General features: G+C 40.4%; 1 protein-coding gene across 4 annotated transcripts in view; it reads left to right on the top strand.

The window, feature by feature from the left end:
- The first annotated feature begins 6,959 nt into the window (after positions 1-6,959).
- Positions 6,960-17,561, top strand: part of LOC124039730 (RNA-binding Raly-like protein) — a 156,616-nt gene continuing 146,014 nt past the window's right edge. The window contains exon 1 of one of the 4 annotated variants that reach the window (XM_046356016.1): positions 6,960-7,170. The gene's annotated coding sequence lies outside the window, so the exon portion shown is untranslated. Of the gene's footprint in view, positions 7,878-17,561 lie in introns of all 4 variants that reach the window. The other 3 variants (XM_046356015.1, XM_046356014.1, XM_046356017.1) reach the window with 3 other exon arrangements.

Here is a 17,561-nt window from a genome sequence, read left to right as displayed (position 1 = left end):
CCATATTTGCACAACTATAAGCACATTGTCAACCTCACACTTGTTGCAAAACTCTACACACAGTGATTTGCAAAACACTAAACGCACTTAACATACATTACACACAAAAATCTATCATGAAGTCACGTCCTTGCAATGTTACCAAAGCACTGACTGTCAAATTACCACACCGTCCAACCAATTGGTTCAACACAGTCATCAGGTGTGCAAACACTTGTTTGCTTAATTGTAGACACACCAATCAGGTGTATAAGCACTATAAAAAGCAGCAGGTGAGTTCATCGGTCTTCAAGCACAATGGAAAGAGTCAGAGAAAGACGACGAGGAGGAGGAGGAGGAGGAGGAGGAGGAGGAGGAGGAGGAGGAGGAGGACAACGAGGAGAACGAGGAGGAGGAGAACGAGGAGGAGGAAGAAGGGGAGGAAGAGGAAGACAAGAAGGTGCTCAAAGAGGACCGAATCTGACAAATGAGATCCGCGCAACACTGGTTGACCACGTTGTCAACCACAGCCTGATGCTGAGGGAGGCTGGACTGCGAGTACAGCCAAATCTAAGCCGATATACAGTGACACGTGTGATGAGAACATTTAGAGTGGAAAATAGGTATTGTAAAAAATATCATCATATCAAAAACATCTGCACGGTTTCAGTAACTGCTTACAGTACTGTATTCTATGCACTATCAGCACTTCTGTTACCTTTTCCTGTGAAATTACTGTACTATTGTATACTGTTTTTTTCTACATAGGATGAGGGTCAGGGACGACAAGGGGAAGGCCTCCTATGTTCACAGAACAGCAAGAGAGGGAGATGGTAAACATGGTTTTGGCCAACAATGCTGAGCTATAACACTCAAGCAGCTTCAAGCTAACATTGTTCAATAACCATGCCATTTTCAACGATATCCATCAGGTCTCAACATCAACACTGGTACGCATCCTAAAAAATATATATATATTCAAATGAAACAAATTTATCGAGTGCCTTTCGAGCGCAATTCCGAAAGGGTGAAACGACTGCGGCATGATTATGCAGAGCTATGTATTCACTTTAGCAGTGTGATCTAACATACTGTCTCATAATATTTTACTGTACTGTAATATGTATACTAGATCTACACTGAACTACACAATTTTGCCTGACACTATTTTTCAGAGAGTTTTAGTTTTACGAATGGATGGAGAGGAGATTCAGCATGAGTTCATTTACGTAGATGAGGCTGGGTTCAACCTGACGAGACCACGAAGGAGAGAAGAAACATCATTGGCCACAGGGCTATAGTCAATGTCCCAGGGCAACGTGGGGGTAATATAACACTCTGTGCAGCCATTACACAGAATGGGTTCCTCCACCGCCATGCCCATATGGGCCCTTACAACACAGCCCTCATACTTACATTCTTCGACCAATTGCACAACATAACAGCAGCAAATCAAATCATATGCAATACATTGTTGTACATTGTTGTCTGGGACAATGTGTCTTTCCACCACTTTGCTCTGGTTCAGAACTGGTTTCAGCAACATCCACATTTCACCGTCCTATATCTTCCACCATACTCTCCATTCCTCAACCCCATAGAAGAGTTTTTCTCAGCATGGCGGTGGAAGGTATATGATCTCCATCTCCAGGCTGAGGTACCCCTCATCCAAGCCATGGAGGAGGCATGTGACCAGATGGAGGTAGCAGCAATGCAAGGATGGATTCATCATTCAAGACGTTTCTTTCCAAGGTGTCTTGCTAATGACAACATTGCCTGCGATGTTGATGAAATTCTCTGGCCAGATCCAGCTAGGCGAAGAGACAATGTCTAGTTTTGTTTTTGTTTTTAAACTTACAATACGTAAAGTGTCGTTTGGTTACAGTATTATGAATCTCCATGTCAACATTTTGGGCATGTTGAGAAATAAATGAGTTTCTTCAGTCTGCAACATTGGTCTTGTGTAGTGTTTGGTGAATTTACATTATATTTGTACTTTGTTGATAGTAGCCTACTCTAATCATAGGGAAGTAGAAGTGCTAAAAGTGTTTTAGGTTTATCACAGCAAGGTGTAACTCATGCAAACAGAGTATAGTAATGTGAAACGTGTGTGTTTCATATGGTAACAAAGTGTGGTTTTTAAAAAGAAGTGTATAGTATTTACAAGAGTGTTTAATTTTGCAAAGGATCTGTAGTGTTTTGCTGATTGGGTGTGTGGTTGTGCTAATTGTGTGTAGTGTTTTGAAAACACGGGACCTGTTTTGAAAATCGTGCTTAAGCAATCAAAAAAAAAACTGTAATATTTCATTGCTAAACCCATTTTGTCAGACATGGACACACTATACCCAACACGCCTCCATCCCTCCATGTTTGGCTGCATTGAAGATTCAGTAAGACGTGTGTTTAATAGTAAATATGTTCAAGAGACGTCTCAGGTAGGACACATGGTGTAACTGTCACCAAGAGAAGTTATAGGATACAGGATATTTTCATTCTCTGTGTCAGTTGCCTAAAAGAGTTCTTTGGCTGTCCCCATAGGAGAACCCTTTGGAAAAAACTTTGGTTCCAAGTAGAACCTTCTTTGTTCTATGTTGAACGCTATTGGGTTCCATGTAGAATCTAAAAGAGTTCTACCTGCAACCAATAACGTTTATAACTGGAACCAAAAAGGGTTCTCCTATGGGGACAGCCGAAGAACCCATTTGGAAACCTTTTTTCTAAGAGTGTACGGGTTATTTCTGAGACTTTAGAAGGTGCTAATGTTTGTCTTTCCTTGTGGGGCAAGGGCCATTATGGCCACCGCAACGGACGCAAACAGCAAGTTGAGGCAAGTAAAGACCAAAATGTCCTTATTATTGCTGCCAGAAAGAAACATTTAGGATAAGCATCATTGTGCGGATGAGCAGAAGATCAGCCAACTCCTGCTTGGAGAGAGTGCAGCTGCTGGCAAGCACTTGCTTATTTAGTCAAATCATGCTTTAAAACTAATGGAGTTGGGGAGGAAGCCAAGGGAATGTGGCGTATATAGGTTAATGGAAAACAAATTACAAAAAAAAATATGAATAGCTGCATAGTCTGTGTGCATCAAGTGAGAAAATGTGTTCATGACTGAAAAGAAAGAAACAACTCTGGTAATATATACACAATGTGTATTTGCTACTGCCGCAAAAAAAATCACATAAATGAATGCAAGAAAAGGACAGTTATTGCACGAGCATGCTTTAAGAGCACATATGATTATTGATTAACACATGCTGTGTTGTTTGAACAGGTAAATAAATAGTTTGCCCATTGGCGCCGTGCTGACACCACAAGGTCCCTTTTCCATTGTGATATCAATTAACAGAATCCGCTCATCTCAGACTGTAAATTGTGTGAATACGGCACGCGAAGAACCCAATCCCCAATAATGACTCGTTAATCCGAGCACCGTTGTGTCTGTGCAGTCCATTTGTTTCTGAATTGAGTGCAATATCCATTGGCAACAATTACACATTTCCTAGGAGTCCATAACAAAACTATCATTTTGAAAATGTTAAATCCATAATTGTGGCAGTGGAAATTAATTCAGTCCATATTGTGTATTAATCAACACAGCGGGAGCTTGGACTCTGTTGGCAAAGCCGTGACTGGGCTGTGACCATGTAAGGAATCAGTGTCCCTTGTCTAAGTCTGAGCAATTCAATCTCATTCCCAGCAATAAAACTCAAAATGCCATAAACCTAAATCAATGGTATTTTTGGGGTCTTGTGCCATGTGCTTTGGCTATTAATACATTTTAGAACATGGGTTAAACCTTCACTTCAAAATTCCCAAACTTATTCTCATGGTCTGCATTTGTTTCTTTAGCTCTTGAGTGTATTTGATTACAACATTGTATGACGCTGAAACATTAATTATTACCATAGCAATCAAGCTCATTTAATTTCCAAAACATGTACACCTGTATAAGAGAGGCCATGCAAATAAAAATGTCCAGGTTTTGCTCAAAGCGAAAAGGCAATTATTAAGTGGGAAGTTGTATTTTCAGGCATCTCAAACCGCATATGTTTTAAATGCCGCAGGTGATATCCAGACATTCATTTTTTCATCTCTTCTCGGGAGACATCACAGAGGAATCTCAATCAATCTTAAAAGAAAGTCAAACAGGTAGCATTTATTTCCTTAACAATGATGACAGGCAATCATAAAACATCAAACGAAAGTCAAATTAAGCAGGCCTCTGCAGAAAATTATGAGAGATCATTTTGACATTTAGTCAGGGAATATGAAGGTAGAATTCCAGAATACAGTACCTCTTTTTTAGAAGATAAGACTAATCTCCCTGCATTTTACAATTATATATTTTTTATTGCAGTTCAGTATGAAGCTCCATACAGGACAACAATTTAAAAAGAGGTTAAAGCATTCGGTTAAACAGAATATTTTATATTGATTAGATACGCACACTGACAACAATGAATCTGTCCTTAATTAATGCACACACATTTATTGATTCATGTTTCCCTTGGAGGATGAGGATGTTGAGTGTTCAGAGGCCCAAAGGTTGATTGAACTTTGACCCTGGCTGTCTCTGTGGCTTCTTTATGCTTTATGGTTAACGGGGAAAATGGTTTCAAAGGATGTGACATATTTACTGTATTTCTGACAATATTTACTGTATTCTCTTAACTCAAATTAATCTGTTCTTGGGTCAAATTGTTAAATGTTTCCTGGTTTTTGATCATTGTCATTATCGAGCTGAACTAAGCCTGTTGTTTTTCATAACTCCAAGGGTTCCAGGTTTAGATAATGGGGCTGGCTAATATTGGAATATACAGTACAGTGGGTAGGGAAAGCTTACCATATCGCTGTGACACAATGATAAAAGCTGTTATTGATATATCTTATTTCAGATATTCACAAAGGGCATTCCTTTAACCTTGGGGCTCTTTGGATGATGTATCAGCAAGTGATAAAGAATGGGCGCCGCCACCTCTGAATATAAATGGTCTGTCATTGTAAACATGATGTCTTATATTCTGTTTATTGTGATGTGCATCAAATCATGTCAAAGTTGATGTAAAATCTCTGTAGCACTGTCACATGTAAATAACAACCGTAATATCACACTGCTTTGTTTATTTTGTATTTTATATAACACTTATTTTACCAGGTAAGTTGACTGAGAACACATTCTCATTTACAGCAATGACCTGGGGAATATTTACAGGGGTGAGGAGGGGGATGAATGTAAGCTGGGGATGATTAGGTGACCATATGAAGGCCCGATTGGGGAATTTAGCCAGGACACCTGGGTTAACACCCCTACTCTTAAAATAAGTGCCATGGGATCTTTTATTGACCACAGAGAGTAAGGACACCCGTTTAACATTCCATCCGAAAGACGACACCCTACACAGGGCAATGTCCCCAATCACTGCCCTGGGGCATTGGGATATTGTTTTAGACCAGAGGAAAGGGGGCCTCCTACTGTCCCTCCAACACCACTTCCAGCAGCATCTGGTCTCCCATCCAGGGACCGACCCTGCTTAGCTTTGGAAGCAAGCCAGCAATGGGATGCAGGGTGGTTATGCTTTTTGTAATGAGAAAAAGATTGGCTGCAAAGGGGGAAAAAATGCAGCCATGCGTAAGTCATAACCTATTGTATTATCTTAACATGCAAAAATGAAAAAGATATGGTTTCCATTTTGTTATCTTCCTTGTTGTTACTGGACTCAGGCAAATGTAGAAAATATCAGGGTTCGTATGTATCAAACATATCAGAGTAGTAGTGCTGATTTAAGATCAGTTTTGCCTTTTAGATCACGATGATTAAGAATACATGGGCAGGGGGGACTAGATCCTAGATCAGCTCACCTACTGGTCTCTGATATCATGATGATCTGGTGGGATCACTATGTGCCCTTGAGGGGCAAACCACAGCCATGTACACATATGGCTTTGAGGCAAACTACCTGCTGCCACCCACATTCCATTAATGAGTCATACTGTAGAGGTCTGGGAGCCAAGGCTTCCAATGGTACTTCCTATAAGGTCATCAAGACCACTAGGCACATAGGCATTCATCTGATGAGTACAGTACATTTTAATGAAAAAAGTCAGATTCACTCTGGAGCAGGAATGACATAAACTATGACAGGTGTGATGTAATCTTAGCAGTTAGCACATTGGGAATGTCATATTGAATGACATTAAATGTCCCAGTAGTGTATTTCGGTAAATGTGCTGGTTCTGAATCTGATGGACTGTTGCAGGTACACAACAGTCTTCTGTGAATGCTGACGAATTCCACCCTTGGGATAGCAGTGTGTTGTTAGATGTTAGATCACTAATAACAAAATAACATGCTTTACACTGTAGCCTTTAGAGAGGTATGCGGCAAGAAAACATAAATCAAAACACTCTAATAGGTGAATAAGGTTTTCCTCACCATAGTCATGCACACTATTGACATTCAACCTGCATGGTCAAACAGCTTTCATTGGCCACACTGATTTAGAGTGCACAGCTACATGTCAGCGCAATGCTGAGCAAGCATGCACTGAAAGGAGTAATGTTAACAGTAGCCTTCAGTGCATGGACAGCGCATATTGTATTTTCAGTTACTGAAGAGTTAAGTCTACTGTTCACATTCAGTGCATGCTTAGTCTGATTAACATTGCTGTATGCTCCTTTACCTGTGCAAACTCTACAAGCCACTCTTGGTACACTTGTTACAAGAGTGGCTTATACCAAACGAAAATAGCCAATATCATACAGTAGACCTACTTGGCATTACAAATCCCTGGGATACAGCAACAATCACGTCCAAATGACTGCTAGGTAGTGAAGGAAGCAACCAGAAGTTGAAAGAACAGCCTTGATGTTACGTAGGCTCTGACATCCAGTGAGCGCTGCATCTTTAAAAAGAAAAAAAAATCTAGAAGAAAAAACACAACCAGCTCAGTCATAACTGTAGAATGATAAGGACTACCTCTTTTACTTTTGGAGAGCGGCGAGCCGTTCGGAGAGTATTCGGCTTCAGCTGTTCTTCGCTAGTCGCTCATTGCTGGAAGTCGGGCTGATTCTGAGTCACATGACAGAACCGGAGGCTGAGATCTAGAGAAAAGCACATCATTTCGGGCTTGCACCGCCATACTGTATTTTGTGCCATATCACATTTTTATTGCAACATTTTACTCCCGCTCGGTGAGTACATTTCCAATGGCTTTTTCTAAGCATTTTTTGTCTTTTTAATTACTCTTTTTATTTTTCCTCCTTTTGCTGGTGTTTAAGATGATATTTGAAGTGGTGGTTTTTAGCGTTTTTCCATCCAGGCTTCAAGTTTTTAGCATGCAGTGATTCTGAATCATGTGTACCGAGATGGGTAACGGTTTGCATCGGGCACTGGAGATTCGTGTTTGCAGTCTTGTGAAATCATGAAACTGGTTTTTCAACCAAGCGGGTTGTCAGTCTAATATTTTTCTAATGTGGTTTTACTGGTGGTTTTCAAACATTTTTATTTTTTTGTTTCTGTCGACTTTTGCTGTTGCTATGCTTTGCTTTGTATTTTGCAGTGTTGTTTATACGAGTTTTGTGATTTTGGTGTCTCGGTGCTCACTGACCAAGCCTTTGCTTTTATTTTGGTCCTCTTTTCTTTAAAGGAGTCATTTTTAAACCTGATGACGTTTTAACTTGAAACTTTTCTTGCAGCTCACTGATCACAGGTTTGTTTCTTTTTGTGTTTCTTTCATTTTTTCGATTTATTATACTTTTGCAGATATCAGTGTCAAGTATTTTTGGAAGTATAATTTTTCATAGATGGTGCTGAGTGGACGAGGAGTGTTTTGATTCTTGGGTCAATGCGTTTTTGTTTTCTGTTTCAACGAGGATGAACAGACATTCTCCCTTTGCAGGTATATAATGAGTGGATTAGTTGTCACACCTTTAGTGCCTGTGTATTTGCAATAAAAAGCAAGGTGGTACAGAAATATGCACCTGTGGCTGATGTATTATTTTGTGAGGGAATATTGCGTTTATTACAGTATAGGCCTGATGCATTTGAAGGTTGTTTGAAGGTTTTGCACAATAATACTTAGTAATAGGCCAACTCAATGAAAACGAATCAAAAACACATGCAGGTTGGTACAGTATATTGAGTTTCCTTCTGATCAACAACAACCAAGTCGCCGCATGAAGATGGTAAAGGATAACACTTCTGATGTAAGAATGTAAGTACGGTTCTCTGAAATTCTACCATGGTCCCGATAATAAATACAGCAGAACCAAAGTCTATTGCTCACTTTATTAAATATGCACCATATGACATATAGGCTATCCAGGCTGTTGCACGGATACAGTTTAGCTCCGCGGAAAATAAACCGGCGCTCGAGCCAATTACATCCACATTTCCTTCAGAGTGCATTATTGTGGATTAGATGAAGAAATGAGTGAGAAAATAATTGGCAATACAATGCACGCGCATAGGCTACCCTGTGGACTAATGGTACTTAAACAATGCGTCCGTGCATGGTCTTTCTGTTGAAGGCAATCCATTTCGATACAGCTTTTAAAGGCTATTAGGGATGGTCCTTATTCCCTTCACCCCCTCCCCTCGCCAGTCATGGTCTGTTTGTGTGGTTCACACTTGTAGTCAATCTCTTTGTTGTGATTGCAGTAGTGTAGGTACACTGTAGAGAGGTGTTGCTATGTGGTTGTTGTGATTTGGTCTAAATTAGATTGTGATTTGGCATATTTGTAGTGATAGTAGCTATAGGTTACTGTTTACATAATAACAGCCAACTCCAAAATGCTGTATAGGTATCATAATCTATGAATAAGATGTATGTACCCTCTGTAGGTGTTGAAAGGTATTTCTGCCATATTGATAAAAAATACCTCTGACACGTCTCCTGCTGGACGTTATGATGAGGCTGCATTACTTCCTGCAGTTGTTGTGTCTGCCCTCTAGGCAGCTCCCCTGTTATCTGGGCCCAACCAGCCTCGCTATAAATGAAAACTGAAAAATATGATAGCTCATATGTGAAGATACCTTGGCTCTCATCATGAATAATACCTCTGACAGGAATGTCCTGTTGACATACAGTTGAAGTCGGAAGTTTACATACACTTTAGCCAAATAAATACATTTAAACGCAGTTTTTCACAATTCCTGACATTTAATCCAAGTAAAAACTCCTTGTTTTAGGTCAGTTAGGATCGCCACTTTATTTTAAGAATGTGAAATGTCAGAATAATAGTTGAGAGGATGATTTATTTCAGCTTTTATTTCTTTCATCACATTCCCAGTGGGTCAGAAGTTTACATACACTCAATTAGAATTTGGTACCATTTCCTTTAAATTGTTTAACTTGGGTCAAACGTTTCGGGTAGCCTTCCACAAGCTTCCCACAATAAGTTGGGTGAATTTTGTCCCATTCCTCCTGACAGCTGGTGTAACTGAGTCAGGTTTGTAGGCCTCCTTGCTCGCACACACTTTTTCAGTTCTGCCCACAAATGTTCGATAGGATTGAGGTCAGGGCTTTGTGATGGCCAGTCCAATACCTTAACTTTGTTGTGCTTAAGCCATTTTGCCACAACTTTGACATCCTTTTCTGGAATTTTCCAAGCTGTTTAAAGGCGCAGTCAACTTAGTGTATGTAAACTTCTGACCCACTGGAATTGTGCTACAGTGAAATAATCTGTCTGTGAACAATTGTTGGAAAAATTACTTGTGTCATGCACAAATTAGATGTCCTAACCGACTTGCCAAAACTATAGCTTGTTAACAAGAAATTTGTGGAGTGGTTGAAAAACGAGTTTTAATGACTCCAACCTAAGTGTATGTAAACTTCTGACTTCAACTGTACTTGCATGCCTGTGTGTGTGTGTGTGTGTGTGTGTGTGTGTGTGTGTGTGTGTGTGTGTGTGTGTGTGTGTGTGTGTGTGTGTGTGTGTGTGTGTGTGTGTGTGTGTGTGTGTGTGTGTGTGTGTGTGTGTGTGTGTGTGTGTGTGTGTGTGTGTGTGTGTGTGTGTGTGTGTGTGTACTGTTCAGGGATACTGCACACAACCCAACTGGCTGGGTCAAAATAGTCCAGTGTATGTTGTGTCCAATATTTATCCAGCGCTGGGTTACCATATAACCCAAATTGATTTGTTTTCAACCCAGCCAGTTGGGTTTAGGGGGGTGTATTCAGAATATTGTTGTTGTTTTATCCCATGTAGCCATTGAAAAGGTTAAGGCTTCTAACTCTGTCAGTATATTCTGTATCCATGAAAATGCTCCTTCCTCAGATCCCCATGTCATCAAAGCTGCAGGGTGTGTGGGACAGGAATCAAAGAGTCTTTCAACATAACTGTCTGATCTCTTAGAGGATTGGCCACAAGTAACCAATATCTGAGTCCATGAAAAGGAACTCAGGGCTTCAAGGATGGTGGCATGCATATGGGATAGGAAGCTGTTTTCACTTCTGTTACCTGAGTTCCCAGTTACACATCATGGTGAACAGAATCAAATTAAATATGTCATGAAATCACATTCTGAGGTTTGGTGAGAAAGCAGGGCCTGTGAGTTTAGCCTCTGGTTTATGAAGGCCTTCATTGCAATGTAGTTATCAATTATTCAGTAGTTATTCATTTTGATTGTTGAATATTCTTTACTTCATCTCCTTGGGCTTTAGAGCTTGATATTAGTGAGTGTGTGCATCCTAAATGGGACCCTATTCCTTATCAAGTGTGCACAACTTTTGATCCAAGGCACATAGGGCCCTATATAGTGCACTATATACTATATAGGAGATAGGGTGTCACTTGGGAAGCACAGATTGTTCTGTCATTCCTGTTGTTAAAGACACCGGCCACCCAAGTCATAGACTGTTCTCTCTGCTTCCTCACGGCAAGCAGTACCAGAGTGCCAAATCTGTGATTAAAAGGCTCCTGAACAGCTTCTATCCCCAAGCCATAAGACTGCTGAACAGTTAATTAAATGGCTACCCAGACTTTTTGCATTGACCCCCTTTTTCTTTGCAGTGACATTCTTGCACCGGCTCTATGCACACTCTCTGGACTCCACCCACACACTCACACATACTGCACTGACACACAAACACACACACACAATATATATACACACACACACACACACACGCACACGCACACGCACACACACACACACGCATACACATACACATACACATACACATACACATACACATTGACACCACACTCACACTCCCACATAGACACACTTTCACACTCTTCATATATTCTGTTGCTACTCTGTTTATTATCTATCCTGATTGCGTAGTCACTGTTACCCCTACCTACATGTACATATTACCACAGCTACACCGTACCTCTGCACATTGACTCGGTACTGATATATTCTTTGTATATAGTCTCGTTATTGTTATTTTATTGTGTTGCTATTTCCTTTCTTTTTTGATAATCTTTTGTTACTTTTTAACTCTGCATTGTTGGGAAAGGGCTCATAAGTAAGCATTTCACAGTAAAGTTGAGTTCGGTGCATGTGACAAATATATATTTTTTTCATTTTTTATTGCTCATTCTCAGCCACTCTTTTTGAACTTGTATTGGCTCTGGCTCCATTGTCTATGTATGGCAATCTCCCATAAATAAATCATTCCTTATTATGAAAACAAACTCCCATATTTTGCACTCCACTCATATCTTAATGAGTGGTTGGATTTTTAAAAAAAGGTCTCTCTCAAGGAGGCGTTCCTCTTCTTAGCTCCATTCTCCTTTTGAAGAGATAAACCGCTTACCCATTCTGCTTCTCTTTTTACCGTTATGTACCTCGAGGTCCCCTTTTCTTAGCTGTTAATTTGATAAGTGAAAGGATATCTCACTTAGTAATCATATTCTGTACAATTAAACCCGTATCTGAAGAATTGGACCAGACTGAATGACTTTTCAGGGCCAATTATGTGGAACCATTTGAGTTATAATTCTCCACTTAAATGAGCCGTTCGTGACACACTGGGACTCAATTGTGTGTGAGGATTGCTGATGAAATAGTGGTTTTAGAACAAATGACATTTCATTAGTTCGTTAATATCATTTAGAAAGACACTCTTATCCAGAGTTTCCCATGTTAGTTTTATAGTTTGTTTTTAATGATTGTGTATGCTGAAGGTGGTAACTCAATAGCGTAATGCTTACTTCTGGTTAAGCTTATCCACGTACTATTGCAAAAGAGCTTCTGAATAGACACTACTGAAAAAGGCAAGTTGTCACTCAGTTTTGATTGTCGACTGTGGACAACAGCAGTCAATTTTGTGCTGCATTACGGGGAGTGACTGAATCATCCCCCCATGATTTCACCTCCCTGTTTAGGACAGTATGTCTCATCTGTCTGTCTTCGTGGCTCTTTATAAGGTTGACCCCACACTTACCCCCATCTATCTGGAGCTAAAGCACACTGCATCTTTCTCTTCTTTTTTGAATGTGATCAGAGTAGAGCCCCACAGTATTGATGATAGGCCTACTCTATATCTACCCGACAGCAATATCAACTCTCTCTGTCGCTTAATTTTTTTATTTCGCTCTTGCCCCTGCTGAGTAAGTGTGTGTGTGTGTGTGTGTGTGTGTGTGTGTGTGTGTGTGTGTGTGTGTGTGTGTGTGTGTGTGTGTGTGTGTGTGTGTGTGTGTGTGTGTGTGTGTGTGTGTGTGTGTGTGTGTGTGTGTGTGTGTGTGTGTGTGTGTGTGTGTGTGTGTGTGTGTGAGTGTGAAAGAAAAGAGTAACTGAAAGCGCCATGTCACGCTCCATTCATTTTGGGCCTGGCAAATTAGGCATTGCACATAATCTCTTTCTTTCCTTCTTTCTCTCTATTCTGTATCCCCAAATCCACTCTTGGGATGATTCCTAAATGAGTTTTGGAGAAAGAGAAATCATATTTGCAGTGAGTTTTAGTCTTCTTCATCCTTCAGACCTAATTTACTCTCTTCTCTATTATCATTGGGTTGTGACTGGTGTCATTTTTCAAATAATTATATTTCTCCCATATCCACCAGCATGGGACCAGGGGTGTATACACACCAAATACCCAACAAATCACAGGGTAGAGTACACTTAGTGAATTGTCTTTATGTGTGCCAATACATTTACAGTATATCACACATTATCTGTCCTTGCTTGGAAATATTTATCATTCTAAGTTATTTCCCCTTGCTCACAGATTCCCTGAATCTTAAACAGAAACCCAACTGGCAAGAGACCATCCAATTTGGTCATTAACATTTTTTATCAGGGGGGGGTTACAGGTACAAAAAAACAATCAAAGAAATGCATAACCCCAACCCATGTATCACCTTATTCAAGGAGCTATTGTAGTTAATTAACATAATATATGCGAAGCATTGAATATTTAAATTATGCACTGGGAATTTTGTAACTTTGCCCCAGAAGCATTTAACTGCAGGGCACTCCCACATCATGTGAATAAATGTGCCTTCCTAATTTAGGGGACACAGTGAACAGTTGGGAGTTGGGGTTCAATATCATGGTAAAACATTTCCTTGGTGTTAGATACAGTCTGTGAACAAACTTAAAATGTATAAATGAATGCTTCGGATTACGGGATGACAAGGTCATATTTTACCATAGTCTCTTCCAGTTAAAGGGTTGTTCAGATTCAATTAGATCTGTGGACCATACTTGTTTAATGGCTAGCTCAGAATATGAGCTTTCCAAAAGTTATTTTTATATTATAGAGATCAGTCCATTCAGGAGCCCAGATCATTTATAAACCCCATCATTGGATGGTGCGGTAGGTGAATTTCCCAAAAGGACAGCTTAGCTGACATAAATGGTAAATATAGAAAGAAATGAGTTGATTGGTATTGTGTATGTATCTTTAAAATCTTGGAATGTTCAGAAACCATAATTGTTCAGGATATCGGTAAGGGTACGGGTTCCACATTTGGATCATTGGGGTGATGAAAAGGGGCACCCTCCAGATCGCAAGGTATTATTGTGAAATATTGTAGTATGGGCATGCCATTTTGATTCCCAGTTACATTGTTTTTCAATTTTGCACCAAATAGAGTTTTTTTGAGCAATAATAGGACCAAAGCGTAGTTTACATTGTTTAAAGGATATATCAATGTAGACCATCTTTGCATTTTATTAGGAAATCTGCAGTTTTGCTTATATGGATGTATGTAATTATTATGGTATGTGGGCATGTAGGTTAATTTGCACCATCAAATTAAATAAAACACTGAATTATATGATGTATATGGATTGCACACCAAGTGCTAACTTTGGCTAACCATAGAGACAGTAATTAAGCGAGGAAGCGAATTTCAGGACCATGGACTGGTTTTGTGATAAGGTACTTTCAATCATTGACAGTTCAGGACAATCGACACTGATTTTGTGAAAAACTATTTCAGGACCATAGACAGTGATTTAGTGATAAAGCCCATTTCAGGACCTTGGACAGCGCTTTTGTGACATTCTTTTCAAGACCAAGGACAGTTCAACGTTAGGGCATTGCATGATAACCCTTTATCAGACCCACGGACAACTCCAATTTCTGCAGGAGTACATTTCTGCACCAAGGACCATCCAGACATAATAACTGTACACGTATCTCTAATTAGAACAAATATACCAGAAAACTGTATACCAGACTACTGTAATAGAAAAATAACATATTCTGGTGAGAGTGAGTGTGAGTGTGTTTGCTTCTATTGCTCTCTCATTGTATATCGATGTGCACATTATTTTATCCTTGCAGCTGATTATTTCGGGATTCACTTCATGGAATCAATTTCACAGACTATTTCAGTAGCATCCCTTCCAAGATCAGACTGAATGTCATTTTAGAGAATGATTTGTCTCACTTCAGTTGCACAAGCTTTTCCAATGTATTTACTTTTCTCAATGTATCATATTTGCTTGCAGGAAAAAAAGTTGTAATTAGTGTCACAGACTTACCCTCCGGCTTGAGTACAACTAGACAGTGACTACTCAACAGTCTCACCATATACATCCTTTCACACTCTGGATTGTATTATGTTTGTAAAATGCTAGAGAAATGATTGGGCAAAACAAACAAGTTAAGCACACGCTTGTACACACGTACGCACACACACATACAGTACACACACACACACACACACACACACACACACACACACACACACACACACACACACACACACACACACACACACACACACACACACACACACACACACACACACACACACACACACACACACACACACACACACACACACACACACACACACACACACACACACACACACCATTGCTTGTGATATTTTGGGAATATGTGGAGTGAATAATGACAACATTCGTGACACAGTAACGCGCTAACTTGTTTTGACAGTCACACACAACACAACTCACCATTTACGTTGCTGTAACAAGCGTTGATGATGACAATGTGTCTTCATGACATGTCTGTGCGCTCTGTCTGGTTTGGGTGCTGACAGTGACTTCCCTGTCTGTGTGTGTGTTCTGTCTGTATTTGAAGTTGACAATCCACGTGTCTCACTCCTGTGTCCTAATGGAGACAAAGATGGTTTCTGACTCTGACTACACAAAGCTAAAATAATGGTGACATCTCAGTGTCTTTGACTTCAACACACTCACATTCATCTCTATTTCAGATGTGTTGTCTTCATTCTATTTGGATATATTTATTCCTGCCTTTCTCTACCTCTATCTCCATCCTTTTTTGAGCCTCTCTCAATCCCTCTGAGCCTGGCCATTGGAATACACCAATAACTTAATCTCTTACCTAAAATAGTTGGCTTTATTGAAGGATTTAGTAAATATTTTAAATCTCAATATTTCTTTGTGATGTTGTTATATGAGAGAGTTAATATAGAGCTCATTCCAATATGTCCCTTTGAAACACATTTATTTAAAGTGACGTTTAGGGGAATCTGCTGAATTTTGGATGCTGAGAGCTGAGTCTTCACAACCAAATTGTACTTTTGATATTTGGTTGTAAGAGAGTACTCAGTAAAGCATTTTCTACAACAAAGAGCTCAGTATTTTACAAAGGGTTCCACCTAAATACAATGATTCTAGGCATAGTAAAAGCAAAGGACTTGATCCATGTTCCTCAAGCACATATCGGACATGGCTATGTGGCTGTGTGATATTTAAAGAGTCTGGGAAAGAACAACAAACAAACCAACAAGGAGGCAGATGAGAGGTCTGTGGCCCTGCAGAGCAGGTGGTGAAGGCCGACAGATACTGCAGAGAAGCACTGAAGCAGATAATGCCCTGCCTGGCTCCCCAGATGACCTCTGGGACCCGATTGAAGGAGGATTTTTCCCATCTAGGTCAGCTCCATGCTGGCTCTACCACTGGACTCATCTGTTCTGACTAGTTCTGTTGGACTCAGCTGTTCTGACTGGTTCTGTTGGACTCAGCTTTTCTGACTGGTTCTGTTGGACTCAGCTTTCTGACTGGTTCTGTTGGACTCAGCTGTTTTGACTGGTTCTGTTGGACTCGTACGTTCTGACTGGTTCTGTTAGACGCAGCTGTTCTGACTGGTTCTGTTGGACTCAGCTTTTCTGACTGGTTCTGTTGGACTCAGCTGTTTTGACTGGTTCTGTTGGACTCATACGTTCTGACTGGTTCTGTTAGACGCAGCTGTTCTGACTGGTTCTGTTGGACTCATACGGTCTGACTGGTTCTGTTAGACGCAGCTGTTCTGACTGGTTCTGTTGGACTCAGCTTTTCTGAATGGTTCTGTTGGACTCAGCTGTTCTAACTGGTTCTGTTGGCTGGTTATGTTGCACTCAGCTGTTCTGACTGGTTCTGTTATACTGAGCTGTTCTGACTGTTCTGTCGGACTCATATGTTCTGACTGGTTCTGTTGGCTGGTTCTGTTGGACTCAGCTTTTCTGACTGGTTCTGTTGGACTCAGCTTTTCTGACTGGTTCTGTTCAGAGTATGCTAGTAGGTGCCAGATGCACCGGTTTGAGTGTGTCAAGAGCTGCAAAGCTGCTGTGTTATTCACGCTCAAAGGTTTCTTGTGTGTATCAAGAATGGTCCACCACCCAAAGGACATCCAGCCAACGTGACACAACTGTGGGAAGCATTGAAGTCAACATAGGCCAGCATCCCTGTGGAACGCTTTCTACACCTTGTAGAGTCCATGACCCAACGAATTGAGGCTGTTCTGAAGGCAAAAGGGAGTGCAACGCAATATTAGAAAGTGTTCCTAATGTTATGTACACTCAGTGCACTATTTTTGAACAGGACACTGATCAAATTCAGTGCACAAACTAGGGAATAGACTGCCATTTGAGACAAAGACTAAGAGTTTGTTGTTAGTCAGACCCACTACTATTCAAGGGTTTTCCACTAGACCGGGTTTATCATGGTTTCATAACATCTCCTCGCTCTTTTCTTTCACACTTTCCACTAGATCTAGTGTGTTTCACTGCCTGTCTGTATTGGTTTGAGAGGGAGTGGCGGGAGTGTGAGAGGTAGAGACAGTGTGTTATAGTGTTAGGGTTCTTCCTTTCTATTTAATCTGCCTGTTCTCCATTGGGGTGTCACACCGTGTCATCTCTGTACACCTCAC

This window comes from Oncorhynchus gorbuscha, linkage group LG07, assembly GCF_021184085.1.
Source record: "Oncorhynchus gorbuscha isolate QuinsamMale2020 ecotype Even-year linkage group LG07, OgorEven_v1.0, whole genome shotgun sequence".
Classification (NCBI taxonomy): Eukaryota; Metazoa; Chordata; class Actinopteri; order Salmoniformes; family Salmonidae; genus Oncorhynchus; species Oncorhynchus gorbuscha.
The sequence above is the reverse complement of the archived record's forward strand: the minus strand, read 5'-3'. Positions and strand labels throughout refer to the sequence as shown.